Genomic DNA, 21,575 nt, shown 5'->3' on the forward strand with positions numbered 1-21,575 from the left:
TCTATGCCGATTGTATTAAAGAATAGATGTGTACTTAGGAGCACAATATGTGGGCCCTACGAATACACTGCATTGTTTGAATTGTGATAGATATGATTTGCCATTTGCTTTCTGGAATGGTGATATTGTTTCCATTATATATTTAAAAAAAACGCAAGGGTCTCCAAACTTTTTCAGTGGAAGGGCCACATCATATATTTTACAATTATTGACATGCTGAAAAACACTAGTTTAACCACCTCCCACCTGCTGTCATTTGTCTATACGGCGGGTGGGAGGCGATTTTTTAGCATATGAATATTAATAGTTCACATGACGTTGTCCCAGTCTCACAGCGCCTGATCTTGTAAAGAGCCAATGACATGGCTCTTTACCCATGTGATCGGCTGTGTCCAATCAATCACATCTCTATTTGTGTGAATAAAATTATAAAAATGTCATATGGGTACAGTGTTACATGACCGCTTAATTGTCTTTCAAAAGAGTGACAGCGCTGAAAGCTGAAAATTGGCCTGGGCAGGGAGGGGGTTTATGTGCCCTGTATTGAAGTGGTTAAAGAGGAAGTAAACCCAGATGGGTGTTACTTCCTCTTTCATTCCCTGCAAAGGCAAAGCATAATGGACTACTATGCATCGCTTTGATCTGCAGATGAATGAGATTAGATACAAAAGTAACAACGTTTATAAACACTGTGCCATGGGATCCTTTCTTTCTTTCGACAGCAGCAGCTTCTATATTTACGCAGCAACTGTCATTATGACAGCTGGGAATCTTCAGCTAGTGGGAGAAGGGACTACACACCCTATACATGATAAAGTTTTAGTGTATGTACAGAATCCAGGGTCCACAACTGGTTAAAGGATTGTGCTTGGATAAGTAACTTATTTGCTATAGTCTGGTCACAGGGGGGGGTGTGTGTGTGTGTGTGTGTGTGTGTATTGGGGGAGTGGCTTGGCCGAGGCTGTAATTTAACACATTCACAGGGTCTTGCGGTGATGTGCAGCGCACAGGACCTTTGTTGTCTGTTCCATCACAGAGATACATGGTGGTTGAAGGCAAGATGTGGGTGATCATCATTGGCGTTTCGGCTGCTACCTCTCTGGTAGAGACGGAAAAGTGCCAAGCAAGATAGATTCGGTTGGGTGTAGAGGTGTACTTGGTATGGAAGATCATCACACTTGAGGTTGCTTTTAAAAAATTTTATTGAAATTCACGGGTTCACAAGTGATGATAGTAGCCGATGTGTTTCGGGGGAATTGCCTCCCCCTTTGTCAGGGCTGTGATGGTTGGAACTGGTCTGGACTTGAAGGTCAAATACAGTCCTCCATCATTTTACAGCACCTAAAAGGCTCCATTCTTATTTGACCCCTGGGTCCAAGGCCAATCTCGACCACATCAACCATCACAGCCCTAACAAAGTGGGAGGCATCACCCCTGAAACACACTGTGACGACCATCCATATCAAGTGCACCTCTACACCCATTCAAACCAGGGGTCATCATCTGTACAGCACATTTCACCATGTTACATCCTAAATACGGGTGTAATATGGTGCAAAAAGGTGGCATTTAAAGCAATCAGTGGACAATCAGTGCACTATGATGACAATAATATGTCCAAATTCTGCATCCACGGATCTTACCAGAGCTTGCTGTGCCATGGCAAAAGTTCAGTTCGGCCAGAAGTTGGTTGAAATCATCTTGATGGGCGATCCATTTATCCTGAAATAAAAAAAACAAATAAAAGGGATTCTGATTAAAAAGCATTTAAAAAATGGACACAGACATATTGACCATGAGAAAAGAGGAACAGCGTATCTGCAAAGGGCCCCTAATGACCCACCTATACTCCCCTTATATGGACTCCTTTACAGCTCCTACCTCCAATGCAGCCGGTGATGAAATTATCGGTCTTGGGGAACCAGGGGAAAGAAGATGTCACTCTCTTGGTCATGTGACAGTGCTGGACCCTATAAAGTGGTTATTAGTCCTGAGCACAGACAGAGGAGAGGTGGTCACAGGCTCCCCCATACCTAGTCTCAACTGCTGTGAAGAAGGAAGGCGCGGTGAGAAAGTCAGGTGAGTAAAAGGGGTTGGAGGCCCTTTGAGATGTCACTTTGGACCCAGCAAAAAAAAAAAAAACCTGCACACACACACACACACACACACACACACACACACACACACACACACACACACACACACACACACACACACACACACACACACACACACGCGCGCGCGCACACACACACACACACACACACACACACACACACACACACACTTCTAAGAGGTTCAGAGATGGAAACTGCACAAAAAGCAAGTAGAGGGTGAAATACTAGTCACCAGTATTGCCTGTGGTCTCCCTATAGCTGAACTTCTCCCCATTACTGACTTACCATGCCATGTTCTATACTGTGTCGCTGTGCGGAGGCAGCCATCTTGGTAGAGGAGAACGGCTTTGCTTCCTTGTGTCAGGACTGCTCCCTGCTTTAGCTTCCCCCTCCAGCAAGGAGAACAGTGAGCAGCACTGTAGTGACATCACCAAATCTCACTTCAAATTTCCTGGGGCTACCAGGTTTGGAAGCAGGGAAATCCATGAACTGCAGATCCTCTGGTACAGCTTCCTCTCCAGCAAGGAGAACCAGTGGAAACAGTAAGGCCGAGAAACGCCGGCGAGAGATGGATCAATTAAAAAAAAAAAAATACTTGACAGACACGGTACAAGAGATGGTCAGAGACTGCAGACACGGTACAGGAGATGGTCAGAGACTGCAGACACAGTACAGGATAGGTCAGAGACTGCAGACACGCTACAGGAGACGATCAGATACTGCAGACAAGAAAAAGGAGATAAGAGACTGCAGAGGCTCCTGGGCCAGAGGATGGGCACCAGGTCCCTAGGGGCCTTTACATGGCACTCTAATCAGATGCTTTTGATAGTGACCCAGCAAGGATTCTATAGGGAGAACACTGCAGAGCCCCCTCACATCCTCCCTAGTGGCTCCTCTATGAGCCTAGCATGGCTGCAAGGAATCAAGAACGTTGGTCGGCAATGCCTCCTCTGCTTCCTACAGACAGTAGGTATAAAAGGTACACAAAGCACAAACCCAGAAATACTCCGAGGACTTTCAGGTTTATTCAGCATAGCAACTTTCTCGATTCTCCGCAGCCATACTAGGCTCACAGAGGAGCCACTAGGGAGGATTGTGAGGGGGGCTCTGCAGTGTTCTCCCTATAGGATCCTTGCTGGATGACCATCAAAAGCAACTGATTAGAGTGCTGTGTAAAGGCCCCTAGAGAGCTGGTGCCCATCCTCTGGCCCAGGAGCCTCTGCAGTCTTATCTCCTTTTTCTCTGACCATCTCCTGTATCATGTTGGCAGTCCCTGACCATCTCCTGTACAATGTCTACGCTGAACGTTATGTGTAGCCCTTTGTATCTATTAGGTGCCCAAGATGAGGCCCTCTATACCTACTATTAGCTGTTGTTGTAGGACACCAATGCTCTTGTCTGGTACAAAACTTCTTCATTACCTCATAATTGTTGCAAGCTCCAAGGCCCAGAGTGTTGTTCTTCACTTGAACTTTGATGTGCTCCGTGGATCCTTATTCCTGAGCCCCGAGACCCTTGAATAGAACATCGGCATTGGTTAAAACAGATCACCACTTGATAAGACAATGGCTGCACCCCAAAAGGAATCCTGTCATTGGAAACAGCCGGAGTGACACCAGCCAACTGTAAAATCATCAGTTCTAGAATATTCCAGAATAATACAGCCGGTCTGGCCAGAGATGTTACCACCTGTGTCTACAATTCCCCTATGGGGGTCACCCTTCCCTTCTCTTCCCGGAACATATCTGCACAGTGTACCCCCCCCCCATGGTGCAATTCAAAGTACATTATTTTGTGGCACAGATGTAACTTCTAATCCTTCTCCTCTAAATTTAAAAGGCATAGTCTGCCTTTTGCAAAATTTTTGTAAATGCACCAACACTGATAGAATAAAAAAAAATGTGCAAGTCCTTAATTAGTGCACTGAGGCCTGCAGAGCATGGCAACAACTTCCAGGGACCGATGGGCACAGAGGGGATGGGGGGACCGATGGGCGCAGAGGGGACGGGGGCGATGGGCACAGAGGGAATGGGTGGGCTGATGGGCGCAGAGGGGATGGGTGGGCCGATGGGCGCAGAGGGGATGGGGGGACCGATGGGCGCAGAGGGGACGGGGGGACCGATGGGCGCAGAGGGGACGGGGGGACCGATGGGCGCAGAGGGGACGGGGGGACCGATGGACGCAGAGGGGACGGGTAGGCCGATGGGTGCAGAAGGACAGGGGGAGGGGCGATGGACGCAGAAGGATGGGGGGGGGCGATGGGCACAGAAGGACGGGGGGCGATGGGCCAACCCATCTTCTCCAGCATCTTCTGCCCGCACTTGGAGTCGTCCTTGGTCCAGGCGCTGTTCCTGGGGTCCACCGACCACTTCTGCTTCCTGCGGGCTGGAGAGAGAACTAAGACTATCAGACACTATGTGTGTATTATAGAGATTTTATATTATATAATTTATTATTATTATTATTATTTTTTATATATATATATATTACACACACAAACCTTGGTTTGAGAGCGTTTTGCAAGACAAGAACATTTTTTAAACAAATTGTGACTTGATCTACAAGCGATGTCTTGATATACAAGTATCATCAGGTCACAACTGGGTATAAAACAAAACAGAGGCGCCTCTAAGTGTAGCAATATGGTTACATTTAATGAAGGTACAACATTTAGCAACTCACATGGTTGATGAATAGAACAGGCACATCTAAGTATGTAAGCATCCGGGGTAAAGCTGTTCACATAGACCATCCTCCGCACGGCCAACAACTTCCACCCTGAGCTCCACGAGAGCTTCCAGCCTCGCTTTCAGATCACCCTATCGCAGGGTAGTCTTCCCGGTCACGATTGCAGACTGACATTGGTGAGAGCCGGCGATGCGGAAGGCGGTCTATGTGGACAGCTTTACCCCGGATGCCTGAAAACTTAGATGTGCCTCCTTAAATCATCAACCATGTGAAATGTGCATATAATATGGATTGCGCCAACTACCACCACAACTATTTAGTGTCATATATCACTTCCACTATATTTTGTACAAAACCACATAAAGTGCCGTGCCTTCATTAAAGAGGAGGGCCGTTTAAAAATAAAAAATAAAATTTAAAGTTAGCAGCTGCTGACTTAATAAGCCGACTTACCTGTCCAGGGCGCCCGTGACGTCGGCCGCCTGAGGCCGACCCATCCCTCGGCTCTCGGACGGGCATAATTGCAGTCTTGTCGTGGGTAGCTACCCAGTAATGGAGGGGGTTGCGGTGAGCCATTGGCCATCGTAGATAAAGGAGTGTTCAGCAAGGTGAGCTTGTTCCTGAGGAGTAAGTTGCGACTTCACAAAAGAGTCCCATCTGCTGTGGAAGCACTGAACGGCCTTTTTGTGGGCTAGATTAGCATTAATTTTGTCCCGAAATAGGAGATGCAGGAGATCTCTGTTAACCTGCGCGACTGAGGGTGGAGCAGTAGATGTCCAATTGGCTAGTATGGCCCGTCTTGCCATCAGGAGGCATATCAAGGCCCATTCTTTGTCTCGTGGGCCAGTAACTTTTGACCAGGGAAGTAGGGTGGGATCCCAATATCCGAAAATAAGAAGTAAAGGGTCTTTGGGTAGCTTCAGTAGTGTGATCCTAAAGATGAAAGCCAGGATTTGGTCCCAGAACGCCAAGATAAAGGAGCAAGTCCAGTAACGATGCGCGCGAGAGGGCTTAGGTTGTTGGCATAGAGGGCATAGTGAAGACGGGGTGGAGTGGGGTTGTTTGGCAGGAAGAAAGGGGATATGTGCCCGGTGGGCGATTTTGAGTTGTGTTTCCCTCCAGGATTCATTTGGAACCAAGTTGTAGACTGTGCGAAGACCTTAAAGGATCTTGTCCACCATGTCGTCGTTCGGGAAGTCTTTTGCCCAATTTGACACTGATGAGGAATCCAAGGGAGGCATCGTTTGGATGAGTAGAGGCTTATAGATATCCGAGATTTTGTATGAGTCCTTCTGTATAAGGGTCTCGAGGAATGACGACGTGAATCTCGTGGATGCGACTCTGCAGGTGTTGCGGAGAAAGCTGAGACATTGGCCATGATGAAAAGAGGAGGATGCGGTGAGGGAGAATCGAGTAGCTAGAGTATGAAAAGGTAGTGCTTGGCCAGTAGCAGGATCACAAAGGGAGAAGAAGGTGGAAAGACCCTTTTGCCGCCAGGAGTCATAGGGTTTATGTTCCAGACCTGGAGAGAAGCTCGGGTTGCCTTGTATCGGGAGAAATTTTGAGATGAAAGGAGAGAGTCGGAGGCTTTTCCTTACCTCCCTCCATGCTATAGCAGTGTCTCTCAACAGAAGGTTATGTTGATATGGTGTTGGTAGAGATTTCCACTTACAGTGGAGAAGGGCTGTTAGGGAGTAGGGGTGGACCATCGCGGCCTCCAATTGGTAGTTAGAGCATTTGGATTTTTGGGTTATCCAGTCCAGACCTACCCTTAAAAGACAAGCAAGGTTATACATTCTAAGGCTCGGGAGACTAATACCACCTTCGGTCCTGGGAAGATGAAGTTTTGAGAGAGCTATGCGTGGTCGTTTGTTTCGCCATATAAATTTTGAGATCGCAGAATTCAGTAATTTGGAGTCTTTGGGTCTTAACAGTAAAGGTATTGTCTGGAGAGGATATAACAGGCGAGCGAAACTGACCATTTTCACCAAATTACATCTTCCCAGGAGCGAGAGGGGCAGATCCATCCAGTTGTCTAATTCCTGAGTGATTTTGGCAAAAAGTGGGGGGTAATTCAGGTGGTAGAGAGAGGACGGGAGTTTCCCTATTTTGATTCCTAAGTAAGTGATATGGGACTTGGCCGTAGTAAAGATGGATTTTTGAACCCAGGCAGGTGGGGGGAGGGATCCTAAGGGCATAATCTCGCTTTTGGAGTAGTTTATGCGCAACCCTGAGCATTTTCTGAATAAATCAAAAGTGTATTTTATTGTGGGCATGTCTGCGGAAGGGTCAGCAGAGAAGATGAGGACATCATCCGCAAAGAGGGACGTCCTCAACTCTTGGTTCCCTATTCGAATGCCATGTAGCGGGGCAACTGTTAAGAGATATCTAGAGAGTGGTTCCAGAGCCAAGTTAAAGAGGAGTGGGGATAGGGGGCAACCTTGTCTCGTGCCTTTGTGAAGGCGAAATTCATTGGAGAGGAGGCCAGCGGCTACCACCCTAGCCGCCGGTGAGGTGTACATGGAATTTATTAGATGAAGGAAAGGGCCAGAGAATCCCATTTTACGTAAGACCATGGCGAGCCAATCAAAGTTTACATTGTCAAAAGCCTTTTCGGCATCAAGAGTGATAATGGCATAATCTCCCCTTGGATGGCATCTGGCGTGTTCTAGCGCCATCATCACCTTTCTAATATTCATCGTTGCTGTCCTGCCCTTCACAAAGCCGGATTGGGCTGGATGGATCAGAAAAGGGATGATGTCAGCCAGTCTCGTGGCTATAATTTTAGAGAGAATCTTAACATCAAGATTTAGTAGTGAAATGGGTCTGTACGAACCTGGTTCCTGGGGGTCTTTCCCTTTCTTTTCTAATAGTTTAATTATGGCCTGATTGCCCGTGGGAAGGTAGGAACCACCAGACCACATACGTTGATAGACACTATGAAGAGTGGGTGCCAGGATAGGATGCAGTGATTTGTAGAATTCGCCTGTCAGACCGTCTGGGCCTGGCGCTTTAGAGGAGGCTAACTGTCGTATCGTGGCAGTGAATTCTAAAAGAGAGATAGGGGCATTGAGAGTTTCTAATTGGGAGGGAGATATTGGTGTTAGAGTCACTTTATCTAGGAAGTCGCACGCCGTGGGTTTGTCAATGGGATCGGCGGCATATAGCGTCGAGTAATAGCGCAGCATGGCAGAGTTTATGCCTTTTTTGCGTGTTCGTGACAGAACCATCCGGCTCACGGATGGAGGGGATGATAGTCGGGCGATAGGTTCCCTTGCTAAGGCGGGCTAGGAGCTTACCCGCCTTATTTCCAAATTTGTGGAGAGTGGCGTCTAGGTATTCTTTCTTGGTCGATTCCACGGTGTCCGCCCAGGTGTCAAAAGATTGTTTGGCTAGTTGCCAAGCAGCTCGGTTTTCGGGGGAGTCATGGGCATACAATGCACGTTGAGCCATGTGAAGTCTGGAGCTGGAGGAGTCGTAGTTGAGGTGTGCATTTTTCTTAAAGGACGACGCATACGAAATGATGCGGCCTCTGAGAAAAGCTTTCCCCGCATCCCAGAATAAATTAGGGTCGTCAGCGTGTGGTGCATTCGTTTGCGTGTAAAACTGCCATTCTTTGTGATGTAAGTTTGGAAATCCGCGTTGTGTTGGAGGAAGGAGAGGAAACGCCAAATTCTAGGGTTAGGATGTATGTCTGGGGTCTCTAGGGATATGGATATGGGGGCGTGATCAGAAATGGCTATATCATGTATCTCTGCTTCTGGGATTAGAGGAAGTAGATCATCAGAGCAGAAAAAATTATCTATCCTGGTAAAGACATGATGTGGGTGTGAGTAAAAGGAAAATTCTCTTTCAGTCGGGTGGTGAAATCGCCATAAGTCCCAAAGGTGGAGGATTTCCATTGTTGCTGCAAGTACCGTGGGGTTTAAAGAAGTAGGGATCGAGGTGGGGCGCAGTCGCGTGGATTTGTCATCAATCTGGTGGACAACAGAGTTAAGGTCACCCCCAATAATCTGAGGGAGGTGTGGGTGGCGTAGAAGCCAAGTGGTCAGCATATTGAAAAAGTCCTTTGTAGGACTATTAGGGGCATACACGTTGGATATTGTCAGTTCCCTTGTCCCAATGAGGACGCGGATTGTGAGAAGTCTGCCCTGATCGTCCGAGTCTGTGGATAAGAGTTTAAAGGGGAGACGTTTGTGAATGAGAACAAGGACTCCTGCTTTGCGGCCTAGAGCCTCAGAGCCCACAACTGTGCCCACCCAGAGTTTCCTCATCCGAGCAAAGTTGGGTGAGGAAAGATGGGTTTCCTGAAGTAGCGCTATGTCTGTGTTCAGTCTTTTGAGATGGCGAAGGACCTTCATCCTTTTAGAAGGAGAGCAAAGGCCCTTCACGTTCCACGAGATTATCCGTAGCATTGTGAGGATATACTAGGGAGATGTTGTAAAGGTATTGCAGGTACTAAGACATCGGGGCCTGGGTGAGGAAGATAGCTAAAAACTGCTGAGGACCTAGCTTCCCAAGGCCTATGAAGGGGAACAGTGAATGGGCTCAAAATATCAGCGGGCCTTAAGGGGAGAAGGAGAGACAAAAGGGGGGAGGGTGAGGACGGGTATGTGTACCAACAGTAAATTGAACAAAAATGAACATATGCATTAACCAACTTCGCTTTTTTCCGCATGGGGGTCACCGTGAGGACCAGCTCCCATAACCAGCCCTGTGTCTGAAGTGAGGGTTTCCGCCCTTCAAATGATAAGTATAGGATAGTGACAGCGGCCGCAGAGAATTGGAGCGTGGATGTAGGTCCGCACAATGGCGCCCAGGGGAGGAAGACATGAGCACACATATAGTAGAAACAGCATCTAAGGTATCAATAATGACAAACTAAACCGTATCATAAACTGTAGCAAAAGAAATAGCACCTGAGAACAGCAGAGGTATCAGGTCATAACGAACCTGAATGTCGCTGGGGATAACCCCATAACCATAGAACTTTTGTTGAACAGTACCTGAGAGGTGTGGACAGTCCAGTAAGGAGAGTCCAAAAACAGTTCACCTGGAGCAGGTCGGGCGGGGGCCAGGAAAGGCCTTCCGGGAGAGAAACGAGAGTGTGCCGGGGGGGCACCGTCAGGTGCTTCGCCCCTCAGCGGGCAGTTAGGCCAAGTTGTGTTGGGCCGGAAGCCCTAAACCACTAGGGAGAGTCTTTCCATGGGCTCCGTTGATCCAAGGCTCGGTTGATTGGCGGGGCTTTGGGTGCGGGACTAAGATGCGAGCCCGAGCGGGAAGATTTCAAGAAGGACGCCGCCTCCTCAGGATCATGAAAAGAGAGTTGTTCCCCGGCGTGTGTTTTGATCTGCAGAACGCCCGGGAATGCCAGGGTGAACTGGAGTTGGCATTGATGAAGTTCTGCGCAGATGTCCTGAAAAGCTTAACGTTTCTTAGAAACGTCCGCCGAGTAGTCAGCAAAGATTAGAATTTTGATGCCATCAATCTGTACAGATCTGGATTGATGGTATTTTTGCAGTATGGCGGCCTTGTCGGAGTAATTGAGGTATTTGGCGATTATCGGACGCGGTGATTTGCGTTCTGAATTAAAGGCTCCCACTCGGTGTGCGCGTTCCACTGTGTAAGGGCCTCCCAGACCCAATGCCTCAGGAATGCAGCGGGCACAGAAGTCAGACAAAGCAGATGAGGGAAGCGATTCGGGGAGTCCTACAAACCGCAGATTGCTCCTCCTGGACCTATTTTCGAGGTCGTCGAGTTTTTCCAGAATGAACTTGTTCGTTCTGCCTTGGGCATGTTCAAAGGATTGCGTCTGGTAGAGTTCATCTTCAAGATTTGATATACGATGTTCTGTTTCATTTAATCTGGAAGCATGTTCCCCTAGCTGGGCTTGGATCTTTTGCATGCCTGCGCTGACGGCCTTTTCTACTGATGCTGCAATCATAGGGGAGAGAAGAGCAGCCACAGCTTGAGCCAGAACCTCAGTGTGGTGGTCCTGCAATGGCTGAGGTATGTGAGGCTGCTGCACATGCTGAGGTATTGCAGGGCCAGAGATTTGTGGAGGTGCATGGGGTTGTGGAGACATGGAGTCCCTCTGAGTAGAATGTGTAGCTGTCTGATCGCCTACCTCCATGGCTGGGGCCGTCTCCGCTGGATAGGCCGCGCAGGCCGGTTCCCTGTAGGCCGAAGCCGGGGTCTCGATTTGCGGCAGGGCCGACCGCGCGGTTGCGGCCGCATACGATCGCGGCCCGGTTTTTTCCACGAACCGGTCCATCTCGCGATCGGATTCGTGGAGAGGGTCGCAGGGAACGTTTTGAGCGAAAAACGCCGACTTTATATGCCGTTTTGTAGGGCGGTCTGCGGGAGCTGTGAGGAGAGACAGCTACTCCATGCGGCGCCGGAACCGGAAGTCATGATATTCTTTATGTTTGGATTTTTCATCCACATTATTTATATTAATTGCACTCTATATAGGGGTATGAGAGCAGAGTGAGGACCTTAATGAAGACACGGCACTTTATGTGGTTTTGTACAAAATATTGTGGAAGTGATATATGACACTAAATAGTTGTGGTGGTAGTTGGCGCAATCCATATTATATGCACATTTTATGTTAAATTTATCCACTTATATAGTGACATTTACACCTGATTGCAGAAAACTAACACATAATCTGTTGAAACCTTTTGCGCCGGTGATTCATTGGTTTTTCATCAACCATGTGAGTTGCTAAATATTGTACCTTTATTAACCACTTCAGCCCCGGAAGGATTTACCCCCCTTCCTGACAAGCCCTTTTTTGCAATACGGCACTGCGTCGTTTTAACTGACAATTGAGCGGTCGTGCGATGCTGTACCCTAACAAAATTGATGTCCTTTTTTTTTCCAAGAAAGAGAGATTTTTTTTTGGTGGTAGTTGATCGCCACTGCGGTTTTTATTATTTGCGCAATAAACTAATTTTGAACACATTTTGAAAAAAAAAGCTTTTTTTTTTTATTACTTTTTGCTATAATAAATATCCCCCCAAAAATAAAAAAATAAAATAAAAAAATTCTTCCTCAGTTTAGGCCGATATGTATTCTTCTACATTTCCCCCCCCCCCCCCCCCAAAAATATCACAATACGAGTATATATTGATTGGTTTGCGCAAAAGTTATCGCGTCTATAAAATAGGGGATAGATTTATTGCATTTTTATTATTTTTTTATTATTAATGGCGGTGATCTGAGTTTATCATGAATGCAACATTATAGCAGACAGATCTGACACTTTTAACACTATTTTGGGACTATTAGCATTTATACAGTGATCAAAGCTATAAAAATGCACTGATTACTGTGTAAATGTCACTGGCAGGGAAGGAGTTAAACACTAGGGGGCGAACGAGGGGTTAAGTGTGTTCTCTCAGCGTGTTCTAACTGTAGGGAGGATGGGCTCACTAGAACATGACAGAGATCACCGTTTCCGATCACAGGGAGCAGTAGATCTGTGTCATGTTGCTAGGCAGAACAGGGAAATGCCTTGTTTACATCTGCCTCTCCGTGTCACGATTGTGGGCCACAGGCGGGTACGCTCCCGCGACATGCACGCTAGCCGCCGATGACGCAGCAACGTACGGGTACATCGTTTTCCGCACCCGTGCCACTTTGCTGACGTATATCAGCGTGAGCCAGTCGGCAAGTGGTTAAATGTAACCATATTGCTACACTTAGAGGCGCCTCTCTTCTCTTTTATGCTCTGTAGCTCCTACTGGATTTTTCTTCTAATCCCCTTTTGGAGGCTTCCATTTGTGGATGGACATTTTATTGATACACAACCTGGTCACATTGCTATAATCTTTTTATATGGACTATAAACTGAAGGTCTTATGAATAAATGGTTGTGGAACGAATCATCTGAGCTTCCATTATTTCTTTTGGGGAATTTCACTTTGATATACAAGTGCTTTGGATTACAAGCATGCTTCCGGAACAAATTATGCTCGCAATCCAAGGTTTTACTAATATACGTGCGATCGCAGGCACAAGAGTAAGAACAGGTGTGTGTGTGTGTGTGTATAAACACACAAATCCCTGTTCTGTGAGGAGAGACAGATTATGTAGAACAGGTGTGTGTGTGTAAACACACAAATCCCTGTTCTGTGAGGAGAGACAGATTATGTGTTCCTACTAGCTAGGAACAATGATCTGTCATCTCCTCTAGTCAGTCCCATCCCCCCTACAGTTAGAACACACACAAGGGAACACAGTTAACCCCTTGATCACCCCTAGTGTTAACCCCTTCCCTGCCAGTGACATTTACGCAGTAATCAATACATTTTTATAGCACTGATCGCTGTAGAAATGTCAATGGTCCCAAAAATGTGTCAAAAGTGTCCGATCTGTCCGCTATAATGTTGCAGTCCCGATAAAAAATAAAAATAAAAAAAACACAGATTACCATTACTAGTAAAAAAAAAAAAAAAAATTCTAATATACACCAATGCATTTATGGACATGATAGAGAATACTTTTATTTATCATTGTAATTTGTTTATTCATGCTTTAGAACATAATAAAAAAACAAACACTGGTCTATCCTGTATGATCTACAGAAATTCCAGTTTCCTCCTTTACCTTCCTACCGTCGAGGTTGGACAATATATGACAGATTGGTTCAAGCTGATGAATGTCGTCTTCCCTCACCGTTTACCGCCTTTCTGGGACCACGCAATCTTGGCTCCTTTCCCTGTCTCTGTTGCATTCAGTGTAAAATTATGATAAAAATGGAAATCTTTTTCGCCATCCACATAAAGGTTACAACATTGACATCAAAAATCATTACCGTTTCCCGGAAAATAAGACCTAGCGTGATTGTCAGTGATGTTAATACTGACATAGACCTATACAAAACTGTTATAGTTGGCTGCCCAGAATTGCAGATGCAGGGTCCACAAATATGTAAAACAAATGGTGCATATGCTTTGTAGACTTACAGAAAGCTTTATTTGCTTGGTACATGCCCCCTCTGTTGTACTACCCTGTTTCCCCGAAAATAAGACCTAGCCTGATTGTCTGTGATGGCTGCAATATAAGCCCTACCCCCCAAATAAGCCCTAGTTAAAGTCCTTGTAGGTCTTATTTTCAGGGTAGGACTTTATTTTCAGGGGAAACAGAGTAGGGCTTAATACTTGCCAATCGTCTTACGGTATATACATAATAAAATGTCCTTGTGGGTTATTATATGATGGAGAAACTACCCAAAAAGTTAAAAGATAGGATTGCCCCGGGTACAAGTATTCTATTAGAAATAAATTAGATAAGCTTTAGCCGGGCATTTTCTGGAGAACAGACATACTGTTTCTCAATGAAAGTTTATGGTTATAGATGGCATATCTAACAATAGACATGGAGGGAATAGAGAATTAACCCTTAAAAAACGAGAGGTTCTATGGATACATGGTTTGATTTTGACATTATTTTGACATTGTTGCCCAATGGATGGAATTCAGAATTTGATTATTTTTTTTTTTTTTGTAAAATGATGATAATTATCACTATTATAATTTTTTTTTTAGATATAACTGATCATATATATAGAAATTCACAATATGTGTTTGTTCTTCTTTAGTGCATACAACTCTGACATTTCTCTCCTACATGTAAAAATTTTTTGCTAGAAAATTACATAGAACCTCCAAACATGACATAATTTATTTTTAGCAAGGACCCTAGAGAATACAATGGCGGTTGTTGCAACTTTTTATCTCACATGGTATTTGCGCAGCAATTTTTCTAACGCTTTTTTTGGGAAAGTTTTTGTGCTTTAAAAAAAAAAAAAAAAAACAGTAACGTTAGCCCAATATCACACCTGAGACCTTGTAACACTAAAGAGTCACATGACACTGGGGAAGGAAAATGGCTAATTGGGCCCAATTTAGACATTTTCACTTAGGGGTGTACTCACTTTTGTTGCCAGCGGTTTAGACATTAATGGCCGTGTGTTGAGTTATTTTGAGGGGACAGCAAAGTTACACTATTATACAAGTTGTACACTCACTACTTTACATCGTAGCAAAGTGTCATTTCTTCAGTGTTGTCACATGGAAAGATGTAATAAAATATTTACAAAAATGCGAGGGGTGTGCTCACTTTTGTGAGATACTGTATATAGAAGTATAAAGAGGACCTGTCATGGCTCTATACATGTATACAGGAGTATAAAAAGACTGGTCATGGCTCTATACATGTATATAGGACTGTAAAAGGACCTGTCATGGCTCTATACATGTATGTAAGAGTATATAAAGAGGACCTTGTCATGGCTCTATACATTTATATAAGAGTATAAAGAGGACCGGTCGAGGCTCTATACATGTATATAGGACTGTAAAAGGACCTATCGTGGCTCTATACATGTATGTAGGAATATAAAGAGGACCTGTCGTGGCTCTATACAAGTATATAGAAGAATAAAAGGACCAGTCATGTCTCTATACATGTATATAAGAACATAAAGAGGACCTGTTGTGGCTCTATACATGTATATAGGACTGTAAAAGGACCTGTCGTAGCTCTATACGTGTATATAGGACTGTAAAAGGACCGGTCATGGCTCTATACATGTATATAGGAGTTTAAAAGGACCTGTCATGGCTCTATACATGTATATATAAGAATAAAAGGACCAGTCGTGTCTCTATACATGTATATAAGAGTATAAAGAGGACCTGTTGTGACTCTATACATGTATATAGGACTGTAAAAGGACCTGTCATGGCTCTATACATGTATATATAAGAATAAAAGGGCCGGTCATGTCTCTATACATGTATATAAGAGTATAAAGAGAACCGGTCATGGCTCTATACATGTATATAGGACTGTAAAAGGACTGGTCATGGCTCTATAAATGTATACTGGAGTATAAAAGGACCTGTCATGGCTCTATACATGAATATAAGAGTATAAAGAGGACCTGTTGTAGCTCTATACATGTATATAGGACTGTAAAAGGACCGGTCATGGTTCTATACATGTATATAGGAGTATAAAGAGGACCTGTCGTGGCTTTATATATGTATATAGGACTGTAAAAGGACCTGTTGTAGCTCTATACATGTATATAGGACTGTAAAAAGACCGGTCATGGCTCTATACGTGTATATAGGAGTGTAAAAGGACCGGTCATGGCTCTATATGTGTATATAAGAGTATAAAGAGGACCTGTCATAGCACTATACATGTATATAGGACTGTAAAAGGACCTGTCATGGCTCTATACATGTATATATAAGAATAAAAGGGCCGGTCATGTCTCTATACATGTATATAAGAGTATAAAGAGAACCGGTCATGGCTCTATACATGTATATAGGACTGTAAAAGGACTGGTCATGGCTCTATAAATGTATACTGGAGTATAAAAGGACCTGTCATGGCTCTATACATGAATATAAGAGTATAAAGAGGACCTGTTGTAGCTCTATACATGTATATAGGACTGTAAAAGGACCGGTCATGGTTCTATACATGTATATAGGAGTATAAAGAGGACCTGTCGTGGCTTTATATATGTATATAGGACTGTAAAAGGACCTGTTGTAGCTCTATACATGTATATAGGACTGTAAAAAGACCGGTCATGGCTCTATACGTGTATATAGGAGTGTAAAAGGACCGGTCATGGCTCTATACGTGTATATAAGAGTATAAAGAGGACCTGTCATAGCACTATACATGTATATAGGACTGTAAAAGGACCTGTCATGGCTCTATACATGTATATATAAGAATAAAAGGGCCGGTCATGTCTCTATACATGTATATAAGAGTATAAAGAGAACCGGTCATGGCTCTATACATGTATATAGGACTGTAAAAGGACTGGTCATGGCTCTATAAATGTATACTGGAGTATAAAAGGACCTGTCATGGCTCTATACATGAATATAAGAGTATAAAGAGGACCTGTTGTAGCTCTATACATGTATATAGGACTGTAAAAGGACCGGTCATGGTTCTATACATGTATATAGGAGTATAAAGAGGACCTGTCGTGGCTTTATATATGTATATAGGACTGTAAAAGGACCTGTTGTAGCTCTATACATGTATATAGGACTGTAAAAAGACCGGTCATGGCTCTATACGTGTATATAGGAGTGTAAAAGGACCGGTCATGGCTCTATACGTGTATATAAGAGTATAAAGAGGACCTGTCATAGCACTATACATGTATGTAGGAGTATAAAAGGACCTATTGTGGCTCTATACATGTATTGTAGGTATACCCATTTTTTTGTTAGATACAGTGTGTGTGTAGATATATATATATATATATATATATATATATATATATACACACACCATTATAAATAACGGGGGGGGGGGGGGCGGGCTATGGTGTTTTATGAGATATATACATAAATCAATCAGGGTGGAGGGACCTCATAGGACACCATTATATATATATATATATATATATCTCAGAACACAGAAGTCTCTCCATGATTCCAGGGACACAGGTCAGAGCGCTCCACACAGGGACAGCTCATTATCTCCATCACAATAACCGCACTACAGAGGAGTCCCTCCATACAACATACACACAACGGGCACCGGTCACCCCACACTCACGTTGTAACAGCATCTCCATGGTGACTTCAGCTTTAGGGGGGCGGGGACTGAACGGCGCGATCACGTGACGTCCCGCACTGCCGGGATTTCATTGGTTGATCCTCCATGTCCGCAGTGCAGGAGACATTTTTCCGTAGACGGAGGCAACTAACTCATTAGCAAATAGGAAAACATATTAAATAGTAATAGCTTATTGATTATGAGTAGGAATAAATAATAAAAAAACAATATTCAGACTAGATAATGAATAGAAAATAAATAGTAAAAATGGCGGGAATAAATTAAGGGAAATCAGGCACGTCACTACGGATTGGCTACGATCGCGTGACGGAATAGCTACAATCACGTGTCGGAGTAGCTACAGACACGTGACCAGCCACTACCAAGCGGACCGTTACGCGTGACGTCACAAGTCCTGCCCGCTTAACGGAGTTCCTACAATCACGTGCAGTAGTAGGTACAGACACGTGACCAGCCACTACCAAGCGGACCGTTACGCGTGACGTCACAAGGCCCGCCTATAAATAGAGTCAGCAGAGCCAGAGCGGCTCAGTCTTTGCCTGACTCTCGGTCGGGAAACATCTCTTGCCTTTAGGTGCGGCTCAGTCACTGCTGTTCAGGATCACATGGAAGGGAAACGCTGCAAAAAAGAAAAGGCCAGACTTAAACAATTTATATTGTTGTTCTATGAGGTCCATCCCCTCTCTGTGTATATATATATATATATATATATATATATAAATATATATTTATAGTTATATATATATATATATATATATATATATTGGTGTTCTATGAGGTCCCTCCACTCTGTGTATACACACACCCGATCCTAGGCAGGGTGCAATGCACACAGGCACCACTGTGTCCAGAGGAGGCTCTCCCCACTGGAGATATTGATATGTTGTTCTATGAGGTCCCTCCCCTCTGTGTGTGAATGAATATATATATATATATATATATACATATATATATTCATGTTCTACGAGGTCCCTCCCCTCTGTGTATATGTGTGTGTGTGTGTGTATATATATATATATATATATATATCACACACACACACATAGGGCCGATCCTAGGATGGGTGCAGTGCACCCAGGTGGCACAGAGGTGTGGGGGAGGGGGGGGGGGGCTGCTGAAGCAACAGAGTGCTCCCCCCCTCCTCCTCCTCCTCTCCTTTGTATCCAGAGGAGGCTCTCCCCGCTGGACATGGGCTTGATTTGTGCTCCTCACACCTATCTGTGTATATCTATATATATATATATATATATATATATATAATGTATACATAGGTGTGTGCACCCCAAAGCTCAAACACTTGTGCCTTTCTCTGCAGCCTCAGCTGTAGATATATATATATATATATACACATACACACAGGGCCGAGGGCTTACACACTGGAGCGGTGCGCTTGAAGGATGGTCAAAGCCGCATCTTTGGAGCGCTGTACATATTTACTGCTCCTAAAGCGCCCCTTCCCATAGAAAACAATGGAGCAGCGCTGCATACCCGCCTGCAAAGCACTGCTAGAGCGGCACTTTGCAGGCAGTTTTAACCCTTTATTCAGTCACTAGCGGGGGTTAAAACTGCCCCGCTAGCGGCATAATAGCACCGCTAAAACGACGGTAAAGCGCAGCTAAATATAGCAAAGCATTACCTCCAGCGCCTGCAACGCCCCAGTGTGAAAGTAGCCTAATGGAAGACTAGATCAAAACCCTACTAACCACTTTTTCCATTCCAGCATTATCGCTGCTCAGCCCTTTTGGCCATAATCAAGTGTCATGTCGACTTTAGCCCTTAGGTCCCTGTTGCCTAGCTGGGATGTTGATAGGCATTTTGATCTGCACAAGCCACTTGTTCTCTGTGGGGTCCCCTCTGCTCTGCCTTGTAGGATAGTTAATTAAATTCGACTTACCCTACTTGCTGTTATTGTGTTAGAGGCTTAGTCCCCACATGTAAATCGCACATAGCTGCATTCTGAAATCTATGTAAAAGCAATCCTAGTGGCTAATTAGCCTCTAGACTGCTTTTACAAGCAGTGGGAGGGAATGTCCCCCCTCCCGGATATAAACATTTCCAGTGGGAAAGCATTTTATCACACTGTCACGTATCAGATAAGACCAGAACTGTGTGGACTGCAACAGAGGAAACCCAAACGTGTATAAGCGAAATATGATTTATTAAAGAAAGTGAATAATATAAATACAACCACACAGTGCAATAAACCAACCAACAAAGACCCCAAACAACAACAGACAGATATGTACAATAAATGGGAAATGCAAGGACCGTAAACGGTAGGCAGGCCAGGGTCATACACAGAGGATCAGCAAATAAACAAGGGCAGTCCAGAATCAGAGTCACAAGCCAGGCCAAGGTCATACACGGGGAGATCAGCAAATGGGGTAAGGAACACAGGACAGGGAGAGGATGGACGGATCAGACTGCAGGACAGGGATAATGGTAACAGGTGGGACAGGGTAGGGACCAGGACAGGGAAACAGGATCAGAACCACGGGTCACAGGTTCAGGACACAGGAACAGGAACAGGAATAGGTTCAGGATCACCAGCAGCAGGTCAGGGCACAAGGAACAATACCAAGGCGAGGTGTGTGTGCACCTGCCGGGTATTTATAATGGCTGCTGTCAGTCATGTGACGCCTGACTGTAGAAGGCAATACCTGCTCCACACTGCCAGGATCCCTCCGCTGGTGGACACCAGTACTGCGGACCAAAGATTACATAATTCCAGCAAGAGACACCTGCTGGTGGATCGCAGTACTGCATGCCAAATGATTGATATTACCAGCGGAGGGAACCTTTCCTGACACACACCGAACGGTGTGGTCAGATGCTTTGAGGGCAGAGGTAAGATCTAGGGTCTAATAGACCCCCAATTTTTTCAAATTTACAGGTTGCTGAATGCAGATATGTGCGATTTACAGGTTACAGAATGCAGCTATGTGATTTACAGGTTGCAGAATGCAAATATGTGCGATTTACCATTTTATGGTTTTCAGATGCGCCATTCAGCTGCAGCGCAGATTTATTTATCTTGAGAGCAACAGCGTTTGCTCTCACGATACATAAAGCTGTGACTCCAGTGCTGTAGGAGGCGATTTCAACACCACAGTTAAAAAAGAGCATATATGCTGAAGCATGGGGGCAGCAGGGACGGAGGAGCAATTTTGCTCCTAATCCGCATACATATGGTCGAAATTCCGAAAGATGGCTTGCCCGTGGAAAAGTCCGACCGTGTGTACGTGGCATAACTTTTTTGCGGGAGGGTGCCCCCATGCTTCGGCATATATAAATGGTGCATGTATGCCCATCATTAGAAGTGGGTGGATGAAGGGAGGTATTCTAATGGTGGGCATAACTACCGATCAATCTCTTTTTTTTTTTTCTTCAGCCAACAGGCTGCATGAAAAAAAAAATTACAATATATGTCCAACAAGGACCAGCAACGTACTGGTATGTTGCTGGAATTTGAATGGTTATACCAGAATGATGCCTGCGGGTTTAGGTATCATCTTGGTATTCTTTTCAGATAGTGATCGGCTTTCATGTAAAAGCAATCCTAGTGGCTAATTAGCCTCTAGACTGCTTTTACAAGCAGCGGGAGGGAATGTCCCCCCTCCCGGATATAAACATCGCCATTGGGAAAGCATTTTATCACACCGAACGGTGTGGTCAGATGCTTTGAGGGTAGAGGAATGATCTAGGGTCTAATAGACCCCAATTTTTCCAAATTTACAGGTTGCTGAATGCAGATATGTGCGATTTACAGGTTACAGAATGCAGATATGTGCGAATTGCAGATTTCAGAATGCAGCTATGTGCGATTTACAGATTTAAGAATTCAGATATGTGCGATTTACAGATTTAAGAATGCAGTTATATGCAATTTACCGGTTGCAGAATGCAGATATGTGCAATTTACAGAATACAGATATGTGCTATTTACATGTTGCAGATATGTGCAATTTACCGGTTGCAGAATGCAGATATGTGCAATTTACAGAATACAGATATGTGCTATTTACATGTTGCAGATATGTGCAATTTACAGGTTGCTGAATGCAGTTATGTGCGATTAACAGAATGCAGATATGTGCAATTTACAGGTTGTGCGATTTATAGATTTCAGAA

General features: G+C 44.6%; 1 protein-coding gene across 6 annotated transcripts in view; it reads right to left on the reverse strand.

Moving 5' to 3' along the window:
* Window positions 1-21,575, reverse strand: part of LOC143989134 (uncharacterized) — a 383,321-nt gene that overhangs the window by 100,264 nt on the left and 261,482 nt on the right. For 2 of the 6 annotated variants that reach the window (XM_077489162.1, XM_077489157.1), the window contains exons 1-4: window positions 17,424-17,506; window positions 13,422-13,539; window positions 3,539-3,631; window positions 1,644-1,722 (exon numbers count right to left, since the gene is read on the reverse strand). The gene's annotated coding sequence lies outside the window, so the exon portion shown is untranslated. Of the gene's footprint in view, window positions 1-1,643; window positions 1,723-3,538; window positions 3,632-4,438; window positions 4,503-13,421; window positions 13,540-17,423; window positions 17,507-21,575 lie in introns of those variants that run through there. The other 4 variants (XM_077489159.1, XM_077489160.1, XM_077489158.1 and 1 more) reach the window with 4 other exon arrangements.

The sequence above is a fragment of the Lithobates pipiens genome, unplaced genomic scaffold (assembly GCF_037356315.1).
Source record: "Lithobates pipiens isolate NorthernLeopardFrog02 unplaced genomic scaffold, aLitPip1_a1.2 Scaffold_18, whole genome shotgun sequence".
NCBI lineage: Eukaryota > Metazoa > Chordata > Amphibia > Anura > Ranidae > Lithobates > Lithobates pipiens.